The following is a 14,959-nucleotide window of genomic DNA, read 5'->3' on the forward strand; positions in this document are numbered from 1 at the left end:
CACAGTGTAGGACAGCACTGATCTCCCCGAAATCACGTCAGCCCTGAGCCCTATGCCACAGAGGCTAGAGAAGCACCTGTCCCACAGCACCATTTTGCAAAGCTTATTGGTTGGAGGTGAAGCCTTGCACAGAGACCAAACAAGAATACTTTTCCTAACTACTGTACATTGAGCACGCCTGAAAGCCCTAACAAGGGTTCTGAACTTAAAAGCTGACATTCTAAAGACTATACTTTCAGGGATCATTTCTATATTTCATTACTAGAGAAGTTTCTCTGAACGTGTAGAGTACCTGAAATCACGAAGAGGAGATGCAGGGTCCCTTCCTGCCTGTGAAGCTGGCTCTGGGCGTGGCTTCTGCAGCTGCCCTCTGTCATTAATGATGGTTTTTTTCCTCCTTTGGGGGAGTAGGAGGGAAGGGATGCCATCTGAGTGGGGTTTTTGGGGGGGGCTGACACTCCATCACCCACAGGGAGGGGTGAGAACAATGTGGGACACCCAAAAAAGCAATGTTATTCAAACTATTAGTCCCTAGAAAAGATGGACCTTGAGCACTTGTCAGAAACACCTTGAATACACATTAGTAACATGGGAGAGAGATGTCAGGGCCCTGTCCCCACAGGTTCTGATTCAATAGGTTGGCAGTGGACCCCAAAATTTGCATTCTCAAAATGTCTGGAGTTATCCTGATGCTGGAGACCACACTTTGAGAAGCACTAGCCTACAACCTCCGCAACAGCCCTGAATTATTTCCTCACCCACGTGGCAAATGATAACACTTAGGGAAGAGGACTGGCCTTAAAAATTCATCAGATATTAACATTCAGAGACAGCAATCTAGTTTTCTTTACCAAATATGGTTTGAGCCAGGATTGTGGTTTGATACTATCTTTGGTGGTGGAGTGCTGGATAAGTATAGGTATACATAAGTATATCATATATCCTTATAATGAAATCAATTATGGTAAAAACAAAAGTAATAAATACTCAGAACACCTCACTTTCCAATTATTTGAGTACATTTTATTATCATCTATGCTCTTGAGATTATTTACACCTAGTCTGTGTGGCAGAAATACTATAGATAATGTCATGCTATTTTACATCTCTTTCCAAATCCACATTCCATGACTTACAGATGGAAGATTGAAATCAGCCATGGTGAGAGTATTTACATCACGAAAATTGTTAATTGCATAGATTTAAAGAAAATGACAGAGAAACATCAATAATGAAGATTCGATTTAAATGCACATTGTATCTATGATTATTTTTTTTAAAGATTTTATTTATTTATTTGACACAGAGAGAACACAAGTAGGCAGAGAGGCAGGCAGAGAGAGAGAGGAGGAAGCAGGCTCCCTGCTGAGCAGAGAGCCCGATGCGGGACTCGATCCCAGGACCCTGAGATCATGACCTGAGCCGAAGGCAGCGGCTTAACCACTGAGCCACCCAGGCGCCCCTGTATCTATGATTATTACGTTGTGACTGGCACAGAAAATTCAGGAAATGTTCTCCCAGAGCTCAAAAACCACTAGCTGATTCATCAAAGGAGTCACTATGTCATTAGTGAACAAATGAAGGTCCAATAGACATCTTTGTTGTTTCTCTTCAGCCTTACTCCTCAACAGAAAGGAGAATATCAACCCATACTCACATTGGAATTATACTCACTTATTTTGTGACACGAGCACCTTCTTTGCTGAATGGGATAGTAATCAAGTATTTATTCATAGTCTGATTTGGTCAAATCATGGTTGAATTGCAACCATAGTTTGGCTATGGACACAGGAGTTCAACAAAGGTCAAGCTTCCTGAGAATCATCATGATAACCAACTGCCCATTTGGAATTTACAGTACTGCACTGTTATTTGTAAATGGTGTGCTACATTCCTTTTCTATCTATAAAATTTATAAAATTTTATAATAAACATATATAAATTATGTAAAGTTTATAATAAATATATTTTTTCCTGGAGAGCTGGTTTTTTAACATTTATCAGCACCCTCTTTTGATCATCTTTGACTCCTGAATGGGGTGGGTCCTTGCTAATCATTAAGGTTATGATTCTGGTGCCCTGGTGCCCAGAGTAAGCAAAATGGGGTAGCAAGTAGCAACTCCCTTAGAGAACTCTTTCACCAAGCTGATTTCTTTTGAATGTGCTGGCTCTAACAATAGTATCTTTCATCCTTGTTGAACTTGTCCTTGAGTGGGGACACTGGTGCTTTCATCCTCATAGGTATAGCTTGGTGCACTTGCCTGTTACAGGGGAGACGCCCTGAAAGTAACAAAACTCACAGACCCAGGGCCACACCCAGCCTTCCAGTAGTTGTATTTTCCTACAGGTGTATTATGACACACAGTAGACAACTCCCTGGGGAGTCTTTCTGTGAGAACAGGACTGGGGAAGGGAGCTTCCATCCTCCTCAAAGGTCCGGGGCAGCTGGGCAGCATGCTAAGGGGGGTTGGGGGAAGAGTCCAGACTGGGGGCAGGGAAGGGGGGGGGGACTGCCACACAAACAGGGCATTCTGGGCAATGGTAACTACTGTGCAACATGAGGCCTTGAGCTCCACGGGAGCAGAGGTTCTTTCCAGAGCTGTGGAGGTGATGTCAGACTGGATAGACCTGTTCACCCACACCCTCAAGGACTCCCAGATATGCTACAGAGGGGATGCCTAGTCCTACAGTTGGACTACCCAGCCGCCACCTTCCAGAGTGGAACCTTCCAGTTCCACTGCTCAAGAGATCTCATTTGTACCTCAAAATGAGGCTTGCCTCATTTTGCAGACAAGAAAGTCCATCTCAGGAGGGAGGTGACTCAACCAAAGGAGTCACATGGTGAGTCGGAGTCCAATGCTGTGAATGTGTCTGTTTTGCCCAGTCTCTGCTTGAGGCAAGAATTCTCCTTGAAATAAGCAGGGGAAGCATCAACAACTTGCACAGAAACACGGAGGGCCAGCTGACCTGTCTGTAACTCAGCATTTGTGCCTCTCCCAGACCATTTACAGATTCTGGGAAAGAGAGTGCAGGGTGAGGAGGCTCCAGGGGCATGGTGCCCACATCTTTTCCACAAGGGCCAAGCTCTCCCCACCTTGGCTCATCATCCACCTGTTCCATGTGGGTTGTTCTGGAAGCCCAATATGGTGGGAGTTCCTATAGGCAGGGAACGTGATGTCCACGGGCTTTGGGGTCAGAACTGGGTTCCAATATTGCTGTTGCCATTTACTAGCTGAGACACTGGGCAGGTCCATCAAAAGGGAAAAAAAGTAAAGGAACAAAATGTATTGAACGCCTGTATAAATAGGATCTTTATGATTGTAAGTGGTCGAATCCCAATTCAAACAGTATTAAGCAAAAAAATAATAATTTACTGGTTCAGCAATCCCACTAATCCTGGAACAGGTATCGTTGGCTCCAGATGTTGCTGAACCCAGGGGAATATCTTCAGGACCCACATTCACTCTCTCTGCCTCTGGAGTCCCCACTCTCTGGGCTCCATTATCGCACAGGCTCTTTACTCAGAGTAGGAAAAGGACTGCCCAACCTCCTGTTATACACACTGTCCGACTCATAATAAGCAGAAAGGAGTATACTTTTCTTTAAAAGGCTCACAAGAATCCAAGGAGACACTTGGATTGGACGGATCTGAGTCACATGCTGTACCTCTGAGCCAAGGACAGTGGTGAGGTAAACTCAGAGCACTGATAGGCCAAGCTTGGGTCACATGCTCCTTCCTTAGCCAATGACTGGTGGGTTAAGTTCAGAGCCCTGATTGGCCATTCTTGGGTCACATGCTCCTCCCCAGGAGGCAGGGATGAAGCCTGGCGCAGGCCTGGAAAAGTTTTCCCAGTCAGGACATCTCTCTGAAAGCAAAGGGAATGGATTCCAGAGAGCCGAGGAGATGTGGTCAAAGGCTTGCTCTGCCTACCCTTTGCCAGGCCCTTCGTTCGCTATTTTCATCAAGGTCTTACAACAATGTAATTTAGCCTTTCAGATCTACAGTTTCCTCTTTTGCAATGAGAATGATAGTATCTAATAAGAATAGCTACCACTTGCTTAGTGGCCCAGGCACTGGGCTAAGTGTTTTATATATTCCAACCCAATTATTTATGTCTTAAGATTATTGTTAGATTGGGCGCCTGTGTGGCTCAGTTGGTTAAGCAGCTGCCTTGGGCTTGGGTCATGGTCCTGGAGTCCGGGGATTGAGTCCTGCATTGGGCTCCCTGCTGGGCAGGGAGTCATTTGCTCTCTCTGATCCTCCCCCATTCTTGTGCTTTCTCTCACTCTCAAATGAATAAAAATCTTAAAAGTAAAAATTGTTGTTAGATTAAAGTCGATAATATAAGAGGTCCTAGGCATTGTACCTGGATGGAATAGGTGCTAAATGCTTAAATGTGTTTTTATTTGTATCAGCCACTCACTTACTACCATATTAAACATCTAACTGGTACATATCGCAAAAGTTGCATTCATGAATGAAAGTACGGATTATTTCTGTGTTTAATTATATTCTACATAGTTGCACAAAGGATGTGGTATAACACACAGGATACATTCAGCAATATAGTGCAATATATAGAGGAAAACAAAATCAGAACCAACAGACTATGTAGATTAGAATAACAAGGTAAGTGGAAAAGTAAAATGCATTTATGGAGACCATGACATTAGTTTTCGAATTTGGCTCTGAGTTTCCTGGTAAACAAAGAGAAAAGGGAAACCCCAGTACTTGGCAGTTCTATAGTTCAAGAGTGTGGGGGGTGGGGGATGGAATATCATTCCTTAGGGAAAAGAATTCAACACACTGGATTTTAAGATAAAGGAATTATGGTCAGGGGTGGGGTGGGTCCAGGGACAGTTAGCGATAGATCCTGTCCAGGGACAACGGTGGCAGCTCCAGCACAGAAAGTAATCGGCAAGGCAGTATTTCACCTTTTGTGGGGCAAATGCCTGCAGTACTTTTGATAACAGGATGAGATGCCACTTTTGGTCTCTGATAAGAACTCCATCTCTGGAGGCACAGGGCTTCCTACGGCCTTGGAAGAACTTCCCTCTGACAAGAGAGTCCGCATTTAGAGAGGAAGCAGAAGCCTTGTCTCTAGGAAGAGGCTGACCCTGAGGTCCTGAGCTCCCTCCTCACAGCCCAGAAAATGTTCTCCAGGAAGCTTTTGGAGGAGAAATCAAGGGGTTCTCACCTAGCATCTCTCCTAGACAGGGCACCTCCTTTTGACTCCAAGGATCTGGCCTGCAGCTGGGAGAGAGTTAATTGTGGTGACCCAAATCTGCAGTCCCATTTTCAGCATGCTGAAAATGACTTTTTAATCCTGGCTTTCAAGGCTTGCCTGGGGAACCATCTGCTGCACCCTCCCCCACCCCGGGCACATGGGATTACTCCCACCTGCCCCGCCTCACTTGCTTCTGTGGGGCCTCATTCTGCTCCTGCCCATCCAGATAATAATAATTCGCAGGATGACAGTTTCATTTGTGAGGTGGGAAGAGAGCCTAGATTTTCAAAAAACAAAAATCAAGGTCTTCCAGCCCAGATTAAATAGAAAGCAATTGGAAAGGTCAGAATCCGTAAATGATTTGAGGGTCTAGGATAATCAGACCTCCCAGCCTCTGGGATGCAGGGCCATCTGCTGCAAGCTCCTGGGGCTGGACAGTGTGGAGCTTGGGGTTTTTCTGGGCTCCAGTGGGTTACAAATGTGGGTGATGCACCCATGATTCCGGGTTCATTCCACCCAAGGAAACAGCTGAAATCCCTAACTCCCATTGGACAAGAGCCAGAGATTAGGGACCGATTTGTGTAGACCACCTACTGTGTTCCTCAAGCTACACCCTTAAGTACCTCACTAACCAGCAGAGGACAGAGTTGGGTCAACAAAGTGGACCCAGTATGAAGTGTGACGTGTGCTAGGAAAAGGGGTCTCTGGGAGCACAGAGAGCACCCATCCCAAATCTGGCTTGGGTGGAGTTGAAGCTAAGCCTTAAGGAATAGGAGTGCACCAGACGGACAGGGTGAGACAGGATGTCCCAGGGAAAGGGAATAGCATGGTCAGACGTCTGAGAGGGGATGGTGCTTCTGAGGGAAGTTGCAGGAAAGAGTTCTCATCCACATGGCTGATGGAAGCCTTGACTGCTTGGGTACCACCTCTATAAAGTATAAGTCAGCAATAATTTTTGAAATTTTAAATACATATCCTTTCACACAGAAATTCCACTTCCGAGAATTTATCTTGCAGACACACTCCCACCTGTGCAAAGGGGCGTACTCAACAAGGTTATTCAATAGCGAAATGTTTGGAATGACCTAAATGCCCACCAACAGGAGGCTGGTTAAGTGAATTCTAGTAGAGCCTTATAAAGAGTACTCCACAATGGAAGAAAGGATGAAGTAGTTCTTTATGTTTGGTATGAAATGATCTCCAAGAGTATTGTTAGGTGATAAGAAAAGAGGGATCAGCACCTTCGAGGTGTAGACCTTATTCAAGTTTTTGTTTGAATAAAGCAGCATCTGTTAAAAAGGGGGAGAGAGAGAAGGAGGTGGGGGGACCATCAGGGAAATCTGAATGCTGACTGGATAGCTTATGATATATTTTTTTACATGTGATAGATATTGTGGTTATATTTTAAGTCTTTTTTTTAGTGATATATACTGAATTATTTATAGATGAAATTATATGTATGTCTGGGATTGGTTTTAAAATAATCAGGAGTGGGTCAGTTGGTTAAGTTGGTTAACTCTTGGTTTCAGCTCAGGTCATGGTCTCAGGGTCCTGGGATCAAACCCCGCATAGGGCTCAGTGCTGAGGGGGGAGTCTGCTCAAGGATTCTCTCTCTCCCTCTGCCCCTCCCCCTGCTCATGCTCTCACTCACTCTCTCACTCTCTAAAATAAATAAATAAACCTTTTAAAAAAATAATCAGGGTTAGGGCTGGGGGTGTCAATGAAATAAGATCCACCATGTGTGATAACTCTTGAAGTGGGCCGATAGGTGTATGGGGATTCACACTATTTTCTCCTCTTTTGCATATGTGTGGGGTTTTAACTATAATAAAGAGTTTTTAGAAAGCAAGAAGCAGAGTAGTGTATTTAATATGCTGCCACTTAAAGAGAGCAGACACACACACACACACACACACACACACACACAGATGTGTATTTATTGAATGAATGAATATCTTCCTGGAACTATCAGACTATTTGGGGGAAAAATTAGCTTAAAAGTAATTATGGCATAGTCTGAAACATGGGAGGATATGAAGAAGGAAATGAATAACCATAAGCCGGGAGAGGGGGGAGTTGGGGAAGATTTCTCAAGAGGAGATGACATCTGGGCTTCAGCCCAAAAGATGCCCAGCAGCTTGCCAGATGCAGAGTGTGAGGCGTCACACGTTCTGAATTGAGGGAAAAGCAGGAGCAAAGGCAGGAAACTTGAAAGAATGTAGCATGTTTAACTAAAAATATGACTTAAGTTTAAAAATTTCCAAAATCAATACCGCACTGTTGTCTTCTCTATAGAAACTTAGCAATAGCTCTTCAATTAAAAAAGATGTATGTGCCCACAAAAAGAAAAAAAAAAAGAGAAGAAACAATAGACTTGCCTCTTTGCTCATATGTGTGTCATAAGTCCCCGGAAGAAACAGATGCAGCTGGTAAAATCAGTCCCCTCCAGGAAGGTGGACGCGGGCTGGAGGACTGGGCAGGAAGGAGAATTTTCAGTTTTCTTTTCTGCATCTTTTGAATTTTTTTTAAAACATAAGACTATTTTATTTATTTATTTCCCAAAGCCCTACCCACAACATGGGACTTGAACTCATGACCCCGAGACCAAGAGTCATGTGCTCTACTGATTGAACTGACCAGGCACCTTGCTTCTTTTGAGTTTTGAGTCAAGTGAATGCATTACCTATGCTTTTAAGTTGATTTAAAATATATATATATAAGATTTGGAATCAGAATTACCTGTCTAGCTCGAGCAAGTCCCTCAGCCTCTACCTCTACGAACCTGTTTTCCATCTATGGGATGGGGACGATAACATTAGGATCTTCGTTGTGGGATTAAATGAAATAATCAACAAAATGAAATAATGTAATAAATGAAATTCTGCATGGAGAGCACTGTCTGAACACCAGCTACCATAAGTGGCAAGGCCAGGACTCAACCTGTGACAATCTGACTGATTCCACAGCCGGTATGTGCTTTCCAATCCAAAAGTTAATTACCCAATCAAGTTCAAGAGCTTCCCCAGGTTGAAGATGGGAATGGGATCGGTCTGAAGCTTAGATGCTATGGCCTCATGGGTCTTCATTATCCATGATCAGCTCTGCCGGAAACCATGTGCTGGGGCTCATCATCAGCACTCCAATGTTTTCAATGGTCTTGTCTCTCCTCGGGAGGATCACTGAAGGTCAAATGGATGAAAGGCATATTCTTGTCTATACAACCACTACCAAATCTTACTTTCTGAGAGAAGTGGTTCTTCCCAGAGCTGTTCACAGACCGCTGGTTCCAACAGCAGGGAACCCTGGCCGGAAAGTTACAAGGTTTGAGACCCAGGGTTGGGAGTTTAGGTTTGTCTTTATTCAAAAAACATATAACCTAGGGCGCCTGGGTGGCTTAGTGGGTTAAAGCCTCTGCCTTCGGCTAAGGTCATGATCTCTGGGTCCTGGGATCAAGCCCTACAGGTGGGGCGCCTGCTTCCCCCTCTCTCTCTGCCTGCCTCTCTGCCTACTTGTAATCTCTCTCTCTGTGTCAAATAAATAAATAAAATCTAATATATATATATATATATATATATATATATATATATTTTATATATATATCCTAAATCATATACCTTAAGTTCACCAGGCCTCAGTTTTCTCATCTGCAAAATGGGAATAAAAATGTCTGCCCTAGTTACCTTTTGGGGTTGACAGGAATAGTTAATGCAAAGATATGTGTGATATTACATCTTCTAACTCAGACTCGAGACTATTAAGATCTTTTCCAATCCACTTTACCCACGCGTATTCTTTGGTCCACAGAGATAGAACTTCTAAAAATGTGATCAAAGGTAAGTTGAAAATGCTGACCTTCCATTAGCAAGTCAAAGCTGTCACTTTGAAGTTCCCTAAACTGTCCTCCTCTCCTCTGTCAAAGAGATTACAACACACACAGGTGGGTGGGAAGGATCTTGTGCCCCATAAATACATGTAGGCGATATCCATCTATTTCAAATGTCTGTCCTTGGTAAGAGCTGCAGCTGTCTTGATGTGGCTAAATGAAGTAGGGAAAAATCAGAAAAATGCAAATGAGATTCTTATTTTAGGCAAATCAATCTCAGCAATGCTTATATCTGATCAAGCTTATCTTTAGGACGATCATTAGGATAATGGATTAATGCAAAAGTTTATTTTTGCCCTGTCTGTTCTCAGCTCTTAAGATTCTTCAAATCATATCTTGACTCTGCCAGACTCCCCCCCCCTCCAAAACCCCTTACAAGTCAGTTTGGTGACAGTGCCCCCAATATTAATGCTGGAGGGGACCCTGGCAATCACAGGGTCCAGCTTCCCACCCCTCCTCACTGACATGAGCCAACTGCAGCCACCCTTGGACTGCAGGGTTTCCCATGAGGAGCCCCAGAAAGAGGATGAGGAAGCCATTTAGGACTTTTCTTTTTCATGAGGTCTTTGAGGGACAGTGCAGTGAGGAGGTTAGGAGCATGAGCTTGGAAATGGCAGTCCTGGTTGAATCCCAGCTCTCTCACTTACCTACTGGGTGAAAATGCAGATAATAATAACATCTGTTTTATAGGGTTGCAGCGTGATCTAAATGAGAATCACATGTGTAAAGAGCTTTGTGACATGTCTGACATGGGGTAAAAATGAGAACTACTGGAGTGCCTGGGTGGCTCAGTCATTAGGAATCTACCTTCGGTTCGGGTCATGATTCCCAGGTCCTGGGATCACGCCCTGCATCAGGCTCCCTGCTTAGCAGGAAGCCTGCTTCTCCCTCTCTCACTCCCCCTGCTTGTGTTCCCTCTCTTGCTGTGTCTCTGTCAAATAAATAAATAAAATCTTTAAAAAAAAAAAAAAAAACAAAGTGAGAACTATTGAGCCATTCATATACATCAGCATTGTCCCACATCCTTTATGTGCACTTTTGCCTTATGGCATAGGTGGTATTAGTCCCCTTTAAAAAAAAAAAAAAAGAGGAGGAAGCCAAAGACCCTGAGAGGTTGAGGTACACACAGAGAGGCCAAGTTAAGATTTGAACCCATGGCTCCAGAGCCCAAGTTCTTGCTCCCACTTTTCAGCTACTGCCCACCCACTTTTTGAACTGGCAAAGATGGAAAAAGGGTCTCCCCGCCCAAAACAGAAGCTGGACTTGTCCTGAACCTTTCCAGAAGTCTGTATAATGAGAAAAAGAGGGCACCCTGTCAAGAAGGGAGAGGCACATAAAGGAGAAGTTAGAGGGGACACAGTGCTTTCCCAATGCAATATTGAGAGAGATGCAGAGGCATCCCATTGGCAGGCAGCCACCTTCTGGTGTGGAAAGGCCGTAACCCGGCCAGAGCCCCCAGTACCCCTGTCCTGAGCCTGAAGCTTTGGCTAAGGTTCTCTGTCCCTTGCATGGTGGGAAGGGGGCTGGAGAAACTTGGTAGGTCTCTGCGGAGATGAAAGTCAAGGCACACTCCCAACGCCTTTTTCATTTCAAGCATTAGATCACTTTGTACCAGAGCCACAATGGGACTGGAAGGTGGGAGTCAGACCAGGGAAAATGGTATTTGGAAATATCCTCCCTCTGAGTCCAAAAATGTCTGGCTATGGAAAAGCCCAGATTCTTAGGAACAGCATAATGATTGAGACTAAGGACTCAGAACTCAGGCCTATTTCAGATCCAACATTTACACAGATCTGTGACTTTGGGACATGGTCTTAACCTGAGGTCTTGGTTTTCTCATCAGTAAAGTGGGGCTAACAATATCTTCCCATAGGGTTTTGAGGATTAAATAAGAGAATTTGTACAGAGCCTAGATAGGGTCTGACACAGAACAAGTGGCTAATAAGTAGTAACTAGTTTTTGTTATATGTGGTGGTTTTAAATCTCTGGAAGACAAAAATACTGAAACAAAACAAACACAGCAGGAGGTGGGGGAAAGAGAGGCAAACCAAGAAACAGACTCTTAACTACAGGGAGCAAACTGAGGGCTGCTGGAGGGGAGGCAAGACAGGGCGGATGGGGGAAACGGGTGATGGGCATTAAGGAGGGCCCTTGTGATGAGAACCAGGTGTTATATGTAAGTGATGAATCACTAAATTTTACACCTGAAACTAATATTACACTTGTATGTTAACTAGCTGGAATTTAAATGAAAATTTGGAGTACAGGGAAAAAATAAAAACCAGTTGTCGGGGGCGTGTCGGTACGTAGATATAAACATGCACTTATACCTGGTTTCCCAGATAGGTCACTGAAAAACCAGCACCTGCTTGAATCAAAATGGGGCACATTCTACCTACTCCTCAGTCCAGTGGGGTGTGTGCCAGACAGCGATTATTACCCCCATTTTAGAGATCAGGAATCTGAGGGACTCAGCATGATCTAGGAAGCTTGCTCAAGAATTCAAGGCTAATCCAATGTCCCTTCTAGCCTTTTCTTAACCCTCCTCAGAATTTATGCCCACCCTCCCCTCCCATGCAAATTCTTTTTCAAACAAAAGGATTATGGATTCCCCCAAACAGGGTCTGGTTATGGGGAGAAGACACGTAAGAAGAGGGGAGAGGAAAAAGAAAGCAAAGAATAAGAGGGTGAGGTCAAGGGAGGGGCAATGTCTTTGTTACTGAGACCCGGGTCCCTTCTTTCAAGGCCAAGAGCAACACCCACCCACCCTGCGTGCCCCGCCCCCCAGCCTTGTGTCTGCCCCCGCCCCCACCCCCACCCCGGTGCTTCCCTGCCTTGTTGTCCTCCCGAGGGGATGCCCCAAACGTCCCCCCCCCCAACACACACACACAGAGCGGGGCCCCTGTGAGGGGCTCTAGGCTCCTGGGAGCCTGAAGTTCCTTCCAGGGCCTCTGTCCCACCCTGCTGCTGGCTCCCTGCTGCTGCCCGCCTCCTGTGAAGGGCTTGTGGTACAGCTGAGATTCCAGAAGGGAAGGAGCAGCTCTCTGACGATGAAAGCAAAGGTGAAGGTTCTGCAGAAAAGAGACCAGCGTGAGGATTATATGGGGTAGAGTGTGCAGAGAGGGCCCAGCACAGAGCCCGGCACACAGTAGGACTTCAGACCAAAGACGGTCCTCCCTGCCCAGCCCCACCAAGGAGCTCCGGGAGGCCCCCACCTGCCAAAGCTGCGTTTCAATTTGTCTCATACACTCGGGCTTCACTCCATTACGCAGGGAAATTTGGCTTCATTGATATGAAGGGGCTAATTACTACATGAAACATAATTACAAGACAGGAAATGGATTTATAGACACTCTCAGTGGGAGGGGGAGCCGCCTCTGCGGCTGTGCTGCTTCTGGGTTCCTATAGGGTTGAGACCGCTCTGCTTCTGGCCCTGAGAGTTCTCACTTTGCAGAGAAATGTCTTTCTAGAAGGGTCGGCAGTACCACAGATTTCGGGAACTCAAATCCAGTTTTCCCTCTGCATTTGTTCCACAGTTGGCGATATGTTCCCGCAGGATCCCGCGACGTAATAAGCATCATATCTTAAAATGAAGTTAGTCTTAATGGCATCACTTATAGAGAAAAATGACAGGAGAGAATAGTTCTTAAAACTAGCAAAAAGGAGAAGGCCATGTAGGAAATATAGGGCAGCTGTGGCTGCTTTTCTCTGGGCATTGTGAGCCCCAAGAAAGAGCCGTATGTGCAGTGGGTTGCCTGAGAAATATGCTCTTTTCAAGTTCTTTATGGTTTAGTTTTTTTGGCTCTAAAGTAATATATCTTAATTTATACGTGCATACACACGCCCGTACGCAAATATAAACAAACAATAAACACAAGTCAAAGGGTCCATCTTTGTTGATAATGAGAGAGACAAATTAATTGCCGCTAATATTTATGGACCACACTCTCTGCCAAGCCCTGAGCTTGTGTACATTGATTGTCCATTGCTGCAAGGGCCCCATGTGGAGGATTCAATCACCCCTAATTTACAGCTAAGGAACTGAGACTTAGGGGAATGCTGGGCCAGGGTGCCCAAGATCACACAGGTAAGTGCCTGAGCAGGGGTGTGCGCTCAGCGTGTCTGAATCCTGAGCCTGGATTCTCAGGAAAAATGAGAGAGTCCCCCCAGTTAGCAATGACATATTTTCAAGAATCTCAAGAATTATCCCTCTCTGAGATCTCAAGCCTTTGACCCTTGATCTCCTATCTTGAGGAAAGAATCTTAAACACAAAACAGGTTTAATGCACAAAGATTGTCTTGGCAGACTGACTTACCTATAACAGGGAAGAAATTGGAAGGTAATTGATCAACAACAGGGGAAAGGTTACATAAATATGGCACATCCATAAAATGGAGTATTATTTACCCACTAAATCTGATATTTATAAAGGGTTTATAACAACACAGGAAAATGTTTATGTTGTATAGAATTTTAAAAAGCGAGATTCAAAATATACATACATTGCAGTCTCTACAAGTAAGAGATATGCAAAGGAAGACACAAATGTTAGTTGGGGTTTTTAAAAGCATAATCATGACTGAGAAACAATTTTCTGTCTTTTGTAATAGCCCTTCATTGTTTGTATTCTTAACAGCCTTTCCCAGGCTCTACCCACAATTGTAAGGCCTTTATGGTGAGATCTTGCTTATCTTTCCTCACAGATGTCTGTTTAAAAGAACCACCATCATCATAATTTATTATTCCCATAACTGCAAGTTTTCACACAATGGGCTTCCCTTAAGCAGAAGATATCTGTGCCAAAGTTACCTCCATTCTCCTGGCTAATGACATCAGGTCCAGAGTAAGGGACTTTTTTAAGACCAGAGAGAGAGCTGTCTCAGAGGGCAGAGCTGCAGGTAGCCGTGAGTCTCCCCCACATCCGAATGGTCACTGATTCATTCATTCATTCATTCATTCATGCAGTCAACAAACCTTCACTGGATGCCTACCATGTGTCAGGCACCATACTAGATTCTGGAACATGGAAATACGAAACATGTCAAAAAGTTTAAGTCATGTTTGCTTGAAGAGCATAAGGCATGCACGAGAAAAGAGGAGGAAGCTGAGGCCAAAATTAATAACTGAAACTGTAGCAAGTCATTGGCTGGAGTCAGAACTCAAGTCATCCAACACTTTGCATTTACTCCTTTCTTGGTTGAAGGAAAAGGGGAGCTGGGGAACGTGAAGTTCTCTTGCTGGTCTGGGATGGTGGCTTCTTTGCAATAGTAATCCATTCAAGCCTGTAGTGGGATGAGGAAGACAGTGGCATGAGTGGCTTGTCTTCCACAGGCTAGGCCCGTGCCTAGGTACTCACAGACTGGGACACCTGAGTCCCGGTGTTCCTAAGACCGATGCCTATGGCCTCTCAGGATGGTCAGTAGGCTTGGTCTCTCTAGAAGCTCTATGCTTTTCAATCTGGGAGAACACTGCCTTCTCCACTGTGCAGGGGTTTTCATGCTAGAGTAAAGCGACAATCACAGATTCTGCCCCCTACTCTACCACTTGCTAGCTGGGTGACCTTGGGCAAGTTGTTTTTTCTGTGATTCAGGGTCTCCAGGATTGGGGTTGTGGCCGAAAGCCACAGCACCATTTGAGGAATACTTAGCCTGCCTGTTAGTTCCAGGGCTTTTCCCCAGGCCTACTGTATTGGATTTCCACAGAGGGGCTTAGACTCTGTATGTTTAATGAGCATCCCAAGTGGTCCTTATGACCTCATCGTAAGTGTTGAATAAATGGTAGCTTTATAGGGTTGTAATTTTCTTATCAATATCTACCATCAGTTTAACAATGATGTCACTATTTCCT

The 14,959-nt window shown here is 44.6% G+C and overlaps 1 non-coding gene across 1 annotated transcript; it reads left to right on the forward strand.

Annotated features, from left to right (window-relative positions):
• Positions 1-223: 223 nt before the first annotated feature.
• Positions 224-437, forward strand: LOC132004655 (small nucleolar RNA U3). Its single transcript, XR_009400607.1, has one exon. It is a non-coding gene; the product is annotated as a small nucleolar RNA U3 (small nucleolar RNA).
• Positions 438-14,959: the final 14,522 nt, after the last annotated feature.

This window comes from Mustela nigripes, chromosome 16, assembly GCF_022355385.1.
Source record: "Mustela nigripes isolate SB6536 chromosome 16, MUSNIG.SB6536, whole genome shotgun sequence".
NCBI classification, from domain to species: Eukaryota; Metazoa; Chordata; class Mammalia; order Carnivora; family Mustelidae; genus Mustela; species Mustela nigripes.